This window comes from Lonchura striata, chromosome 2 (genome assembly GCF_050655825.1).
Source record: "Lonchura striata isolate lonStrDom1 chromosome 2, ASM5065582v1, whole genome shotgun sequence".
Lineage (NCBI taxonomy): Eukaryota > Metazoa > Chordata > Aves > Passeriformes > Estrildidae > Lonchura > Lonchura striata.
The window spans coordinates 24,191,163-24,205,226 of record NC_140704.1 but is presented as its reverse complement, the minus strand read 5'-3'; the positions used below and the strand labels follow the sequence as shown (position 1 = coordinate 24,205,226).

General features: G+C 41.7%; 1 protein-coding gene and 1 long non-coding RNA gene across 9 annotated transcripts in view; one reads left to right on the top strand and one right to left on the bottom strand.

The window, feature by feature from the left end:
- The window catches only part of LOC116183208 (uncharacterized), a 65,528-nt gene extending 60,642 nt beyond the window's left edge, over positions 1-4,886 (bottom strand). For all 3 annotated transcript variants that reach the window (XR_014951262.1, XR_014951266.1, XR_014951267.1), the window contains exon 1: positions 4,367-4,886. This is a non-coding gene — a long non-coding RNA (uncharacterized LOC116183208). The remainder of the gene's footprint in view (positions 1-4,366) is intronic.
- A 443-nt stretch (positions 4,887-5,329) lies between these two features.
- The window catches only part of CALCR (calcitonin receptor), a 154,316-nt gene continuing 145,581 nt past the window's right edge, over positions 5,330-14,064 (top strand). For 4 of the 6 annotated variants that reach the window (XM_021551734.3, XM_021551730.3, XM_021551733.3 and 1 more), the window contains exon 1: positions 6,330-6,619. The gene's annotated coding sequence lies outside the window, so the exon portion shown is untranslated. Of the gene's footprint in view, positions 5,617-6,329; positions 6,620-14,064 lie in introns of those variants that run through there. The other 2 variants (XM_021551731.4, XM_021551735.3) reach the window with 2 other exon arrangements.

The following is a 14,064-nucleotide window of genomic DNA, read 5'->3' as shown; positions in this document are numbered from 1 at the left end:
TGTTCTGTGATTTGCAGCTCTCTCTGAGCATCTGATCCTCAATAACTACACTTAGTTTCTATTAGAAGTTTGGTTGGTGAGATTTAAATGGGCAGCTGTTACAGGAAAAACAGCATCAGATTTTCAATTACTAACCATACTGGAATAAATGTCAGTTGTGTGCATGTGTGAAGAGAAGTGAGAGGAGAATAACACTGGAAGTGAGAAGGTGAATTTGTCTTGTGAATCAACATGATAAGCATGAATTTTGTCTCTGTAGTGCTTTCGTGCTAGATCTCTATTCCAGGCTAGTGTTTGGCCCCAACTGCATGCAATCACTTACTTGTTTTGTCATCAGAACCTAAATTTAAGTCCTTTGAGATGCAAACATTCTCATCCTACTTTCTTTAATATGTGTTGTATATTTAGAAATCTACTCATAATTATGCTCCTGATTCCATACAGTAAGTTTAACTATAAAAGTAGTAGCTGATGTTCTCATGCTAATCAAACCCTCTAGACTCACATGGGTTATAATTATGATGCTGGATGAAATGCTGAAAATTAATCCCTACTCTGCAGATTCCTTACAGGCTGCAGAGTGAAGGAGGAGACTATAGGGAAAATCAGATGTATCTGGAGAAATCTGAAGTTTTTCCTCTTCACCTGCTGTCTCTAAATATTGCATAAAGATGGTTACCCTTTTCCAATGAATTCCGCCAATATCATCTTTACTTAAAAAGCTCAGAAAAATCAATTAGTTTTCTTCTCTAATGTATCTTTGTGATCCCGATAACCAGCCATAAAGGCAGTTAAACATTGCCCAGCTTCCCTGTACTACATGCCATTATGGCCAAGCATGTGTAAAGCCCCTCAAGCCCACGCATGATGTGTGATCCCGAGGCTCTGGCAAGCATTCTGTGGGTGGGAGACAGCAGTGCCTCCCTCTAGAGACTACAGTTAACACCTCCACCCTGAAGACATCTCCCCACTCAAGGACCTCTATGTCAGTCACTCATCATGGTGCTGTGAGAGAACTTTCACACTCAACACAACACCAATTTGTTTGGAGGGCCAAAACCTAATTTTACACATGTCAAATTGAGTGACAAACAAATGATGAAAATGAGAATGATTAAGCCTACATTTACTGGGGTTTAATTAGTTATGTGTCTATAACAGTTATATTTTTCAGGCAATGAGAGTTTTTTAAAATGCAATGCTAATCAGAAATACAAATTTCTGTCTAGCAGAGTCAGGATTGGAACCAAAATTCACCTTTTTCACAAAACCAGTATTACCTTTTAGCACTGCTTTAGTTTAATTTAAAACATATACTGAGGGGGTAAGCAAAGCCTTAATGACACATAGACCCCAGGCCACTCTTGCAAAGATAGATAATTTAATCAGTATGAAAATACATAGTTCAGTCTTGAGGTTTAATAGATTTTTACAGTACTTTGAACTTCAAATAATGTGAAATTTCTTGTTTTAAATACATTTTTGTATTAAGGAGAAACTTACATTGATGTGACTTCATAAGTATGTATGATTTATTAAATATGCCTGCTGGTGGTTTGTAGACATCTCATAACTCTCTTAAATAGTTTCTAGTGAAATTTTGTGTAATCTAGAATATTTTATTATTTATATACTGCACAAGCACTAGAGAGGACATTTCTTGTAACTGCCAGTGCATTTAATTCTTCTGAACAGTTTTTCTTTTTGATGCTTGGCTGACATTCTCTCTAGAATCATGTACAGCTAGACACTGGCTTAATGAAGCCTGGGGTGTTGGATTCCAAGTGAAGATAGAAAATACTTGCTCATTCTGAGGGAATCAGATGCCCACTCTTTGGAAACATTCCCTAGATTTTCATTATCTTGTTTGCTTTTCCTTTCCCTTCTCTACACAGTGCAAGCAAAACCCACTGTGTTTCTACTACCAATATGGATAACTATTGAGTGCTGTACTAATGAAAACAAGTATTGCTAAATTAAAATAGCCTCTTCTAGAGAAAATTGAATGTGGCAGAAGTACAACAACTGGAATGTCTCTATTCATTTTTGTTTATTCTTTGAAAACTTGGATACAAGTGAATTTTTTGTATTTTTCATTTTCTATTTCTTTGCTTTTGTTTCTCCAAATTAATGACTGAATGCATTGTTCTTTAAAAAACCCAAAAAACACACTAAAACCCAACAAATTATCTTCTAGAGGCATATGTCAGGGTTTTTTTCCTTCACTTTAAAATGTTTTGGAGATCCTCTTAAAACATCCTGAGTTGTGAACTGAAGAATCAACTCAGGGAGATTAAATGACATAATATAAGTTAAAAATATAAATTTAAGCAAAGAGACAAATGTAATTACCCATGCCTTTTTTGTTCATTAAGAGAAATACTGAGATTATTGTGCATTAAGCAACTGATTTAAATAACTCTATTGTGACATTAAAACAATTTATACATTACTCTAATGAGTTACCTGATATTGGATAAATACATGAGTCCTGATTTTTCAGGTTTCTACAAAACAAAGCTAACAAAAAATTAACAATCATTAATTTTGAAAAGAGCTGTTTTAAAAAGACAGTTCTTGAATAATTGGATAGTTTATGGGATTAGAAATAAAACACTGTTATATTCTTTAAATAATCCTAGTCTAAACTGTTTGCGTGTTTTCCAGACTCTTGAGCATTTCTGTAGTTCTCCTGATGTTTCCTTTCATGTTGGGAATGGACTTCTACAACTGACAGTAGTTTCTTAAATATGTTTACCTGTCACTCTGCAAACCCCTAATTCTGGAGTGATCTCCTTTTCCAAAAATGAAAAGCAAAATTATCTCATTAGGGATGCTTGGTCTGAATGGCAGCTATAATCACTCGATGAATTTCCCCCTCACAGAGCTGATGTGTTTTCCAGCAGGCAGGCTTTGGAAGCCTGCATTGCTGCTGATAGTGCTGTAACTGTTCTCAGAGTTTTCAGCCAGATCACTTCCAGGAGTGAAGAATATCAAGTTGTATGTAAATAATTAAATATTCCTATGTAGGCCTTATAGGGACTGACATAACTTATGCTAAAACCAATGGCAAAGTCCCATTCTTTTGACCCTGAACTGGATTAGGGTGAATGTATTACCTTTTTTATTTAAATGATGTGTTTTGCAAATTCCAGTATTTTATCCAAGTTCTGAATATAGACCTCACTCAAATGCATTATTTACAATCATTTTATCAAAAGATACAGCATGCCTTCTGTAGACAGCTCAATGCTCACACCTCCCATGCTTCAAACAAACCAAATCTGAGCAAACTCTTCTTTGATAATACTGTGCTCTGGGTAATTCCTATGGGGTACACCATGCCAAGCAAAAAAGATATATAACTTATGACAGAAAATAACTTGTCTCCATACAGCTTGCAATGCAGGCATCTGCAAAAGATTTTGGAAATATCTCTACACAATTGATAGATCCAGCTGGGAATTTTTCTTTTGAATTCTTCACCTGACCAAGAAAATTAGCAGAGTGCCTGTCACAAGTGGCATCCTTACTTCTAGAACCATTAAATGAAAAAAAAAAAATACATTTACAGAATAAAAGATGGTGCAAATGAGACAAATTACACAACTGCAAAATTTACATACTGTGTGGAAAAATATTTTCCCTCATAATAAAAAAAAAAATCACTGAAATTTTAGAAGGTTTGGACCTCCCTCACTTTTCACGTACAAAGCAAAACTATAATATCACAACATAAAACACTAGCTCAGCCTCTTCTCTGCAGAATTCAGTGTTGTAATGACTCCTGAGCACAGGCGGAAATAAAACCATTGGGTACAGTTAATAATTTCCAGTAGTTATTTATGGGTGGGATCAGTATTTCACACACATACTAAGAAGTAAGTACTCATGCTTGCAGTCCCATGGGGCACAGGGGAATTGCTTAAAGCAGAACAAATGAGAAAGTGCTGCTTCTGTGTCAAGGTAATGGTTAACAAAATAGGAATTCATTAAAAAACCACCCAGACTTTAGGAAAGCTATTTCCAGATTATGGGATGACAGATTTATACTTAAGCAGATGAATACTATTCACTAAGAAAACAGAGAAACATGCAATCCATTTTGAAAAAAAATATAAAACCCATCAGTGAAAATGTGATGCATTCCAATTATAGAAGGAACAGTACTAGCTGGGTAACATACAAAAAAACCCTAAATAGCTGGACCTTGGGAGAAACTGGCTGTCTATTTTACCTCTTTCAATTTACTGCTGCAGTATCAGGAAGGGGCAACCTCCCACTTTCCCTAGGCTTCAGCATAAGGTTTTGCTTCTGAGCAGCTCCTCTTCCACAAACATCTGAAGCATTTAGAACTGTGACTCACCCAAGCCCACCGCGGGGCAGCTGTGGCATGAGAGGGACACGACTGCAGTGAGTCCATAGGGGTGCTGCTCCGTGGTGCCAGACCTAGTGCAGCTAATGAGAACATCCCCTGATGTAACTTCTCCTACCAGAGAATGCTGTGAAGAGTGAATTGTGGCACTATGAGAGCTCATAAAAGCAGCTTCCACTGTTTCTCTTTGGCTTCCACTGGTTCTCTTTTCTCCACAGGAGATAAAAAGATAAAAGGATAAAACCAACAGTGAAAGTTTAAATCCTAAAGGGATAACAATTTACATCAGTATTCTTTGAGTCTCTCAATTCTTATTATGGTTTCCCCCCCATCCCAATGTGAAGGAGGACAATTTTCTTCAACGGTATTATCTGGAGGAACTCTTTTATCAGCTGCTGGGAAAAGTGGCAAAAAGTTCCTTTTTCTTGGACCTTGGTGCATGCTAAGCCCAGCACCTCCTTCTGAGCACTAAGCTCCCTTGTTCCTGTCCCTCCCACCCTTCTCAGAATGGCTTGAGCCGCAAAAAGGCAGCCAGCTGCTTTTGCATGCAGGTTTCTGTAAGAAAGACAAGCTGTAAAATTTGGCTGTAGTCTGTAAGAGAAAGTGGCAGCTGGAAGAAAACACCTGAGAACTGCTTCAGCAGGTGCTAACTTTCCATTCAGAAGTAAGCCAGGCGACTCTAAAGCCAGGGTTCACTTTATTTGATGGCAGCAAAACCCTTCACACAGAAAAACGAAATTAAAAAGCTGTCCTCAGCCGGGTGGCGGTACCTTTTGAGCAAGTTTGTTTGCCTCCTGACTCCACCTGCTGGGAAGACACCCCACTACCTGCTATCCGCGCTGGCATGTTCGTCAGGAGCGCTGAGGTGAATCACCGTGCGTTCGCTGGGCTCCCACCCTCACTGAGGCTCTCTGGATATTTAAATATTGGGCAGCTTGCAACAGTCATAGCAGAAAAGTCCTCCCCTGCACTACTTCATGCACCACCACTCGACGCTCTTCCGAGAGGTGGTGGGGGGTGTTGGCTTAATTGCCCCTGGATGCCCGTGTAGCTGGGGTCTGCTTTTCTGAGGAGACCAGAGGTACCCAGAGGTGCTTGGAACCAGGTCTTTCACGGCCTCTTCTTAGAGTTAGTTTAAAACGTTTACATGACTTCTGAAGCAGAAACGGGAATTTAGATGACTCTGCCGTCGGATGAACGCTGCGGCCACCTCTTGCTCATCCTCCCCAGCTTGGTGGACGGTAGGTAGATGGTTCATGCAAGCTGGAAGAGCATCAGAGGAGACGGGGCAGACGGGAGGACGCGGGACAACATCCCCGGGGCGCCCACGGGCCCCAGCAACCCTCGATCCGCTGCGGGGGCAGCGCCCCACCCGCCCAGGTGCCGGATCGCAGGGGTCCCACACTCCACGCCCTATGCTCCCCAGGCTTTCCTTTCCAAAAGATGCCCGCGATAGAAGCTCAACGCTGACTCGGATCTGAAGATCTTCTCCTCCAAGAGGAGGAGGAGGAGGAGGAGGAGGCGAGGTCGCCGGCCGAGCCTCTGACATCGCCGGGTCCGAGCTCCTGCGGAGCGACGCACACCCAGTGCGGATAGAGCCCGGCCGATGGCGGTCCGGGAACTCCCGGCCCCGCACGGAAGGGACCTCCGGTACAAAGGGCAGTCGGCCGGGCTGCCGAGCCCCCCTCCCCCGCGGGGACGAGGGGCATGGGGGACGCGTCCCTGCCCCTGGCCGGGCGTCTCTCGGCCCCGCGCAGCAGGACCCCCGCTCCTCGGGCGCTGTGTGGGGAGCGCCGCACGGCCGCGCTCCCGCCGCCCCCGCAGCGCCGGCCCCGGCACGGCCGCCCCGCCGGCGGCAGCGCCGGAGCCGCGGGAGGCGGGGGCGGGGGAGGCGCTGCCGCCGCCGCCGGGCGGGCTCCGGCCGCCCCGCACCGACGTCGGCGCGAAGCCCCGCCGCGCCCGGGGTGGAGCGGGGAGTGGGCGCGTCGCGGGAGAGAGCAGGCAGATGCTTCCCGAGGCGCAGCCCCGCCGGAGGGGCTCGACCCTGGCCAGTGGCTGTCCGCCCCCTCCGGGACGCGAAGACCCACCGGGCGGGTCTCGGGGAGCGGGCAGCGCCATGCGCCCCTCCGAGGAGTGAAGGGGCGGCCGGGCTGCTCGGGTGCGGGCACGGAGCCGCCGCGGAGGTGGCCCGAGGTGACGGGAGGCCGGGAGAGGTGCCGCGCCAGCGTCGGTAGCGCTGCCACCGTAAGTCCTGGCAACTTAGCCGCCTGCCCTTCCCACCCGCCGCCCCCGGGACAGCGGCCGCGGGGCAGGCGGGAGCGGGGTACCGGGGGGAACACAGTCTCTGGCTGGCACTGCACCCAAAATTTAGGTGGAAGAGGGAGTGGGTTGTAGGAGCTCCGACCCGCTGGGCAGCGTGTGCGGGGCACCCTGTGGGAAGGGGCGAGGGCCGGCCGGCCGCCGCTGCCCGGAGCCGGCGGTCGGGGCGCAGCGCGGGCACGGGGCACGGTGGATCCCGGAGTTTCCGCTGCGGCTTCTGCGCTGGGGAGCAAGTCAGTGCCGGCAGCGTACCGGCTGTAGAGCAGCCGCTCTCCGCGCTGGAACTACAGCGCCTTTAAATGACACCTGAGTCACTAGTTCGTGCTTCTCGGGCACGTCAGATGTTATCTCCGTGTTATTTTTCTTCTGCTGGACCGGTATCTGTACTTACTTTGGCGTTTCACACCGCAAATGTAATAAACAACATTAGTAGGTTTTAGAATATTGCCATTGATGACAGTAGATTGATGTAGGAGGCTATTTACTGAATCTGTCCAAATACAATATAGTGCCTGCCAATTTTGTCTTTAAATTGCTATATTGATTTCATTCTTGTAGGTTTTTTTGACAAGGTTAATGTAGTTGACAATTTGCAAAGGAGAGAAAAACTTCTGGTTTATTTTAGTTACAGAATGGCAATTGTAGCTGAAATGATGAATGAAAAAATCATTCATAAAAAAGAGTCAATAGAAAGATGTGTGTCCTAAGACCTCTCAAAGTCAATATTGTCGATATCTAACAGATTATGTCTTCCTGACAAGCTTTTACATACACTGGTAACCCTTGAACTTCTTAAGGGTAATGCAGTGTGTGATACTCTTCTCAGGACTGTGCACTTTAGAGTTAAGTAGTCTGATTAGAGGGAGTATAGAATGAATTAAACAAGGCATCACAATATAATGCCTTTGCTTTTTCATAGGCACTGAATGAAATTAAGGTCTTGCTTCTGCTCCTTTTCCCCCTCAGTGGTTGAAGGATGACGCTGTTGGGGGAACCCTTGTGTTTGGTCAGCGAAAGGGTCCTTATGCTGCTTTAGGGCTGTGTATCAGGGCTGACCAGGATGACATTTCTTTGCTGCCAACAGCTCAAACTGCAAGTGGTGTTGAGCTGAAGAGAGAATTTAATTCACCTCTCAGAATCCTAGGCATAATTGTCAAGTAGATAAATTAAATACAGGAGAGCTAATACTTCAGTGTAATTTCTTCAGACATGCGATAACCTTTGCTGGTAGGCAACTTTTGCTAAGCTACCACTCTGATTCTTACTATAGCTGTCATATGCTAGCTGACATAAAATAGTTCTGAATGAACTAAAAACTGTGTTTCTGTATCTACTGGTATGTATTAGAGTATGAAAACTTTATAAATCTTGGGTGATGTTGGTCCTGTTAAGATAAATGGCAAAATCCCAATTAACCCCTCCAAAGGGTGGGTTTCAGTGTACATCTTCATTATCATTTATAGTGAGTGACAACCAAATTTACTTTGTAGTTGAAGTGGCAATGTTTAAATCTGGCTAGTGATGGCACTTGAAACATCTCTACATGTAACTGCTTTAGAATCATGGATAAGAGCCACACAGCTCTTAATAGCTGTTTTTAAAAGCTATACAGAATAAACTGTATTGTTCTTTCAAGAGGAATAGGCAGTTCAGATTTGGACTTACACTCCAGTTTTTATGTTTCATCAGACTTAATCACTTTTTCATAAAAAAGTTGGATTGCAGTTTGCATGTGCACCATATTTTAACCAAGGTATTCAAGCAGCAAATAATATTTTCTGATTATTCTGTTTATGGCAAAGAAGTTTACAGGTAAACTGCTAAATATTTGAGCTACTATAAAAATCTCAGCAAACAATTGAGCCATGTTACAGTTTAGTTTTGTGCAGTTCCTAAGCTTTGTTGAGAGATGAATGAACAGAAGCATCTTTTCTAAAAATCTAAATGAAATAGTAATGAATATGTCTACAATGATTAGCTCCATAAACTGACAGAATCTAGTTCAGCAAACTTTTTCTTTGTATGTATACAGCTGAGTGATTTTGAAAAGAATCTGAAAAAGTTGAGAATTTTCATTAACGGTGGAAACAATGTTCTATAGAGGGTTTGATGAATTATTTTTATTCCAGCTCTCTTGTAGATTGAGATAAAATGGGATGTTTAAAACCTAACCAGTTAATTTTAAATCTTTATCTGTAGACCTATAAGAAGCTACATGCAAGTCCTATTACATAATAATAGCGGTGTGACCAGCATATCTGTCAGTAATTCCTACTAGTTTTGTATAAGTGAAAATGGAGGAAGAGAGAGCATATCATGACTCAAAGTTCCTGAAAAATCTATTAGATAGGAAAAACGACTTTTCTATGTTTGTTTTTTTAATGCACGCAAATAGAAGTTTTGGGAAAATAAGCAACTAAATAATTGAGCTATACTTGACTGAAAGTTATTCTAGCAAATGAAATTCAGTTTTGAAAGTGATAGTTGGTTCTATGTATTACTAATCTGGTAAACTCAGTTTTGTTTTATTTCTGGTAATGTGTTTCTGGGTCCTAACTGTTGTCATTTGTCAGTATTGAAGCTCATATTAATGCCAGCACAGATCTTACCTGGGCCTTTCAGGAGTGATCTTGTTATGTGCTGAGCACTTTCAACCATTGCTTGTGTTAGAGAGGCATCCAGTCAGCTCCCTACCTAGAATGACACACACAGAGTTAAATTCACTCTCTTGAAAAATTTGCACTGTAAATAGCCAAGAAGATCTAAGACATCTAGCCAAAGGCCAGATGATGATCTCGGTCTGAAACATGAATACTCTATGTAACAACAGTAGACTGTGTACCTTTTAAGAAGATTAAATTCTTAAAAGATTAATTGATTTTTTGATAAAGGTACTCAGAAATGAATGACCAATATCTTAAGGTTGTATGTTATTTCCGACTGATCTTATTTTCTTCAGTATTAATCTCTATATTTAGTAACATTGGACTTCCATAGAACAGCATATAATTACACATTGTTTTATGTTGGTTTTTGTTCTTATAGCCACTTTCCATTTGACATTGCTTTTAGTCACTTCAATGGAGTGAATTTCAAAGTAACTTAAATAGAGAGACACACTGAATTGCTCACAGAGAGAACTAATATAAGACAACAATAGCAGAGGGAATTGTCCACGTCTCAGTTAAGAAGGAGCACTGCTAACAATGTTGGGCTTGATAGTTACCTGGAAGTTACAATTGGAAAATCCAAATTTCCTGCAAGTGTAGTTACAGCCATTTCAGATGGACACCTTTTAATCAAGGTGGTATCCACAGCTACCACAGGAATCTTTCTTCAGGGCATCTTTTGAACAAACCAAGGATACGGCCTTGCCTTAGCAGAGAGGCTGTGAGCTGTTCAGCTGGCCCCATGCTTTTGAGGTGACTCTCAGTTAAGGAGCATGGGAAGGACCTGGGGGTGGTAGCTGCCCCCTGGCAGCTCCTTTTGACTCTTTGTGCTGCTCTGGATGTATGCAGAGATTTACCACTTAACCAAGGAAGTACAAGAAATTTGGGTGTTCATCCATAAGAAGACAGTGTAGTCATTGGTCACAGTGGATAGGGAACAGCACTGGGAACACAAGTACATATCAAGCACATCAGAGGTATGCTGATGCTGTTTTTCCATGGTTCCCAAAATGCCTTCAGAATTAGAATCATTAGGTAGATAGGAGAACTAGAACTGGATTTAGCAAGTTACATGTTGAAGTGTAGTCCTGAAAGATGGCTTTCTACAAGGATCAGAATAACCTGTGTACTAGAGACTGAGGAAACGTGTGGAGGAAGACTCCTGGGTCCAGGGGCTGGACGGATGGTGCAGTACTCATTTTCTTGCATAGCAATATTGTACACAAAACCAACTGAAAAATGCATTTCATGTAAGTGCATCTTATCTGCTGCACCTCAACATGATGGCTACACTCCTTTTTCCAAAGTTATCATGTGGGGTTCAGGAAAGGTGACATAGTGTGGCATCTGAACCCTGGATTTTTTATCATTTTTAGTATAGAAGACCTGATACTGATTTGGCAGAAAGGCTGTTCTCACCACACTCCTAGGACTGTTTTTTGAAAAGGCATGCATTTCAGTTTAATATGTCACATTTCAGTGTTGCAGTTCCAGGTGACACTGTTCAGCAAATAATTTCTTGCTTGCTCATATCCAGCAGTGTATATAAGAACCAAACCACTTCACCTGTGGTTTCTGATGAATAATGTTAACTATTACCAAGAGTTAGATGAATAATACATTCGATAAATTCAAATAAATAAGCAATATTTTTAAATGTATGGTTTCACTGCATTTTATTCAAGATAGCTCTAATGGTTCATATTTTCCAGGAGAATTAAGGTATGATGTAAACTTTTTGGTGGTTTTGACATGTTTATTTTGTGATGTCCTCATTACCTCGGGGTAAAGCAGGAGTTATAAAATTGTTATTATTCAAAAAGAGGTGTTTGAAATGCCTTTCTTTTCCTGGGTGGTCTACAAAGTGCTTAACTGCCCCTCAACAATTAGAAAAAATATTTTTATTCTGGTTATTTCTAGAAATTGAACATCCTTCAGGCAATGCCAAGTGAGTTTACAGACGTATTTAGAGGTTGTTTGAGTCAAGATGAATTGTGCCATGTCTTCAGAGTTGTCTTCTCAGAATTAAGCTGACAATTAAAAATATCTCTTTTAAATATATTGCATGCCTCTGAAAATACAGTATTGCCTTTACAAAGATGTCAAAGCTTCATAAAGAAGATTAAGACTGTGCTGTGGTATACTTGTAGAAGAAAAACAAACTAAACTTCTCTTTCACCTTTTATTAGTGACTGGAATGAGACTCCACATTTGGCAGTGTCCCTTCAAAGGTCAACTACATTTTCTGTTTGTGGTTTTTTAATAATGAAATATTTGCTTGCTTTTCAGTGCTCACGTAAAAAAAAAAAACCCTGTAATTCATGGCACTGTTTAGAGCTTGATGGAAGACAGAGAAAAGTAACCACAGACTGAATAATTTCATAGATGAATTAGCCAATTCTGTTTCTCTCAGGCAGCACTGAGGCATTATCTAACATCAGAAAGCTCAAGTGACTGTAGCATCTAAGCTATGATGTATGCAGATGGATGACTCTTTTTTAATCTTGATTTTCCTCCAGCTGATATCAGCAATGAGTGTTAACTGATTAGAAAAATCACAGGTAGCTCTTCAGCTTTATTTTATTTGTATCTTGATGTTCCCTACAAGTGTTGCATGCCAGAGCAATTATCCTGGCATATTGTAGCAAATCTAGCTATCACGATTTAAGGGAATCATTGAATACCAGGTTGGAGAGAAGCTCAGCATGATCTGGCCATGTGCTCAGAAAGTCAGATGTGTCCTGGGCTGCACAGAAAGCAGCGTGAGGTCAAGGGAGGTGATTCTCCCACTCTGTTCTGCACTTGTGAGACCCCACCTGCAGTGCTGCATCCAGTTCTGAGACCACCAACAAAGCAGGATGTGAACCTCTTGCAGCAGTTCTGGAGGAGGAATGTGAAGTTGATCAGAGGACTGGAACACCTCAGTTGTGAGGACAGACTGAGAGAGTTGGGGCTGGGGCTGTTCAGCCTGGAGAAGAGAAAGCTCCAGGAGACCTTATAGCAGCCCTCCAGTACTTAAAATGGGTCGACAAGAGGGCTGGAGAGTGACATTCTACAAGGGCATGTAGTGATAGGACAAAAGGGAATGGCTTTAAACTGAAAGAGGGCAGATTTAGATTGTATCATAGGAAAAACTTTAGATAAGAGTGGTGAGACACTAGAATGGGTTGCCCAGAGAAGTTGCAGATGCTGCATACTTGGAAGCGTTCAAGGCCAAGCTGGATGTGGCTTGTGATCTGTGAAGATGCAACATGAGTCCTCAAAAGGATTTTCCTGTTTAAATTTACCCCCCATTATGGTTCAGTGCCAAACTGGTGATGTTTTACTCTTCCTTCAGTACAAAATCAATTTATGTCTCACTTTTGTGCAAGCTATATTCTTTTGAGCAGAACTATCACCATGTGATTTTTTTTCCAGCTTTATTTGATATAAATCTCTGTTCACATAATCTTAGTGACCCGTAGCCTTAGTAGCTTGTGTTCTGTAGTCTTCATTACCTTAGGCACTGTGCAGGTGCTTCATCACTGGTTCCATCTCTTGCTTTGCACTTCCTGTATAAACTATACATACATACTATACTAGCTCACTAAACTGGATGAGCATTTCATACTCTTAAATATGCTGTGTGCAATCTCATTCAGCCTTAAATATTTAAGGACAGGAGAGAGAGGATGCTCACACCTTCACTACTTAGATTGCTTAGAGAAACTTTCTGAAGTTTTTTGGATTTGGTAAAAAAAGGTGTCTATTACTGATGAGTGTTCATTGACTAGAAGCTGGATGCCTCTGGATAAGAACTCCTTTTGTTCTCACCAGCCAATCCAGCTCCTAATGGGATCTTCATTTTCTTTTGTCTTAAAAACAATACAGAAAGAGAAGGTAAATTTACTGCTGTTATCCTCAGCTGTGCTGATACTGCAGAGGTGGAAACATTGGACTGAAGGGTATGGGATGTAGAAATTACATCAAATAACACAAAATTTAAAGACCGAAACATTTTGGAGGAAAGGGAATACTCAGAAGAAAGGGGTATTTTGAATGCTATATGCAGCTGAGCATTTGGTGGCAGAGATAAACTGGGAAGTTATGCTACACAATGCCTGATTAACTAATAGACAGCACTGTCTTACATTTACCTATATTGGGGGAAATTCAATTTACATTTCAAAGGGCAGTTTAGTCAAACTAGCTTAGAGAATCTCTGGTAAATCTTTGGCTTTGCTTCAGGGTGTTTAAGAACATTGAGAAAGTGAAAGAGTAAGCCATAGACAGCTGATCACAGGCTCCTTACTGTGCAGAGTTGTAGTGCTTGGAATTTAGCAAGTCCTCTAAACTCTGATCTTGATTAAAACTCGATGATGGGGAACAAATGGTGTGAGTGGAGATTTCCTTTAATATTTTCAGGACCATTTTCACAACTACAGACTGCTGAAGGGTCTGACTCTTTTAAGACTTTGAGCTATTTTGTGTTAGAATACAATGTTTTCCTCTGTGTTCAAATGTTGCCAAGTACATTTTGGGTTGAAGCAGGATCAAATAATAAATAACTATCATTGTTACCATATGTTCTCACAGATAAATCAGACCCAGTATTTTCTTGTCAGCTGTTTTTCCTTGAATTTTTTGGTTTTATTGTCTCAGAGTATTTCATAGTGTATACTTCCTAAAGACTGGAGTCATTTCAGCACTGAACAGAAAACA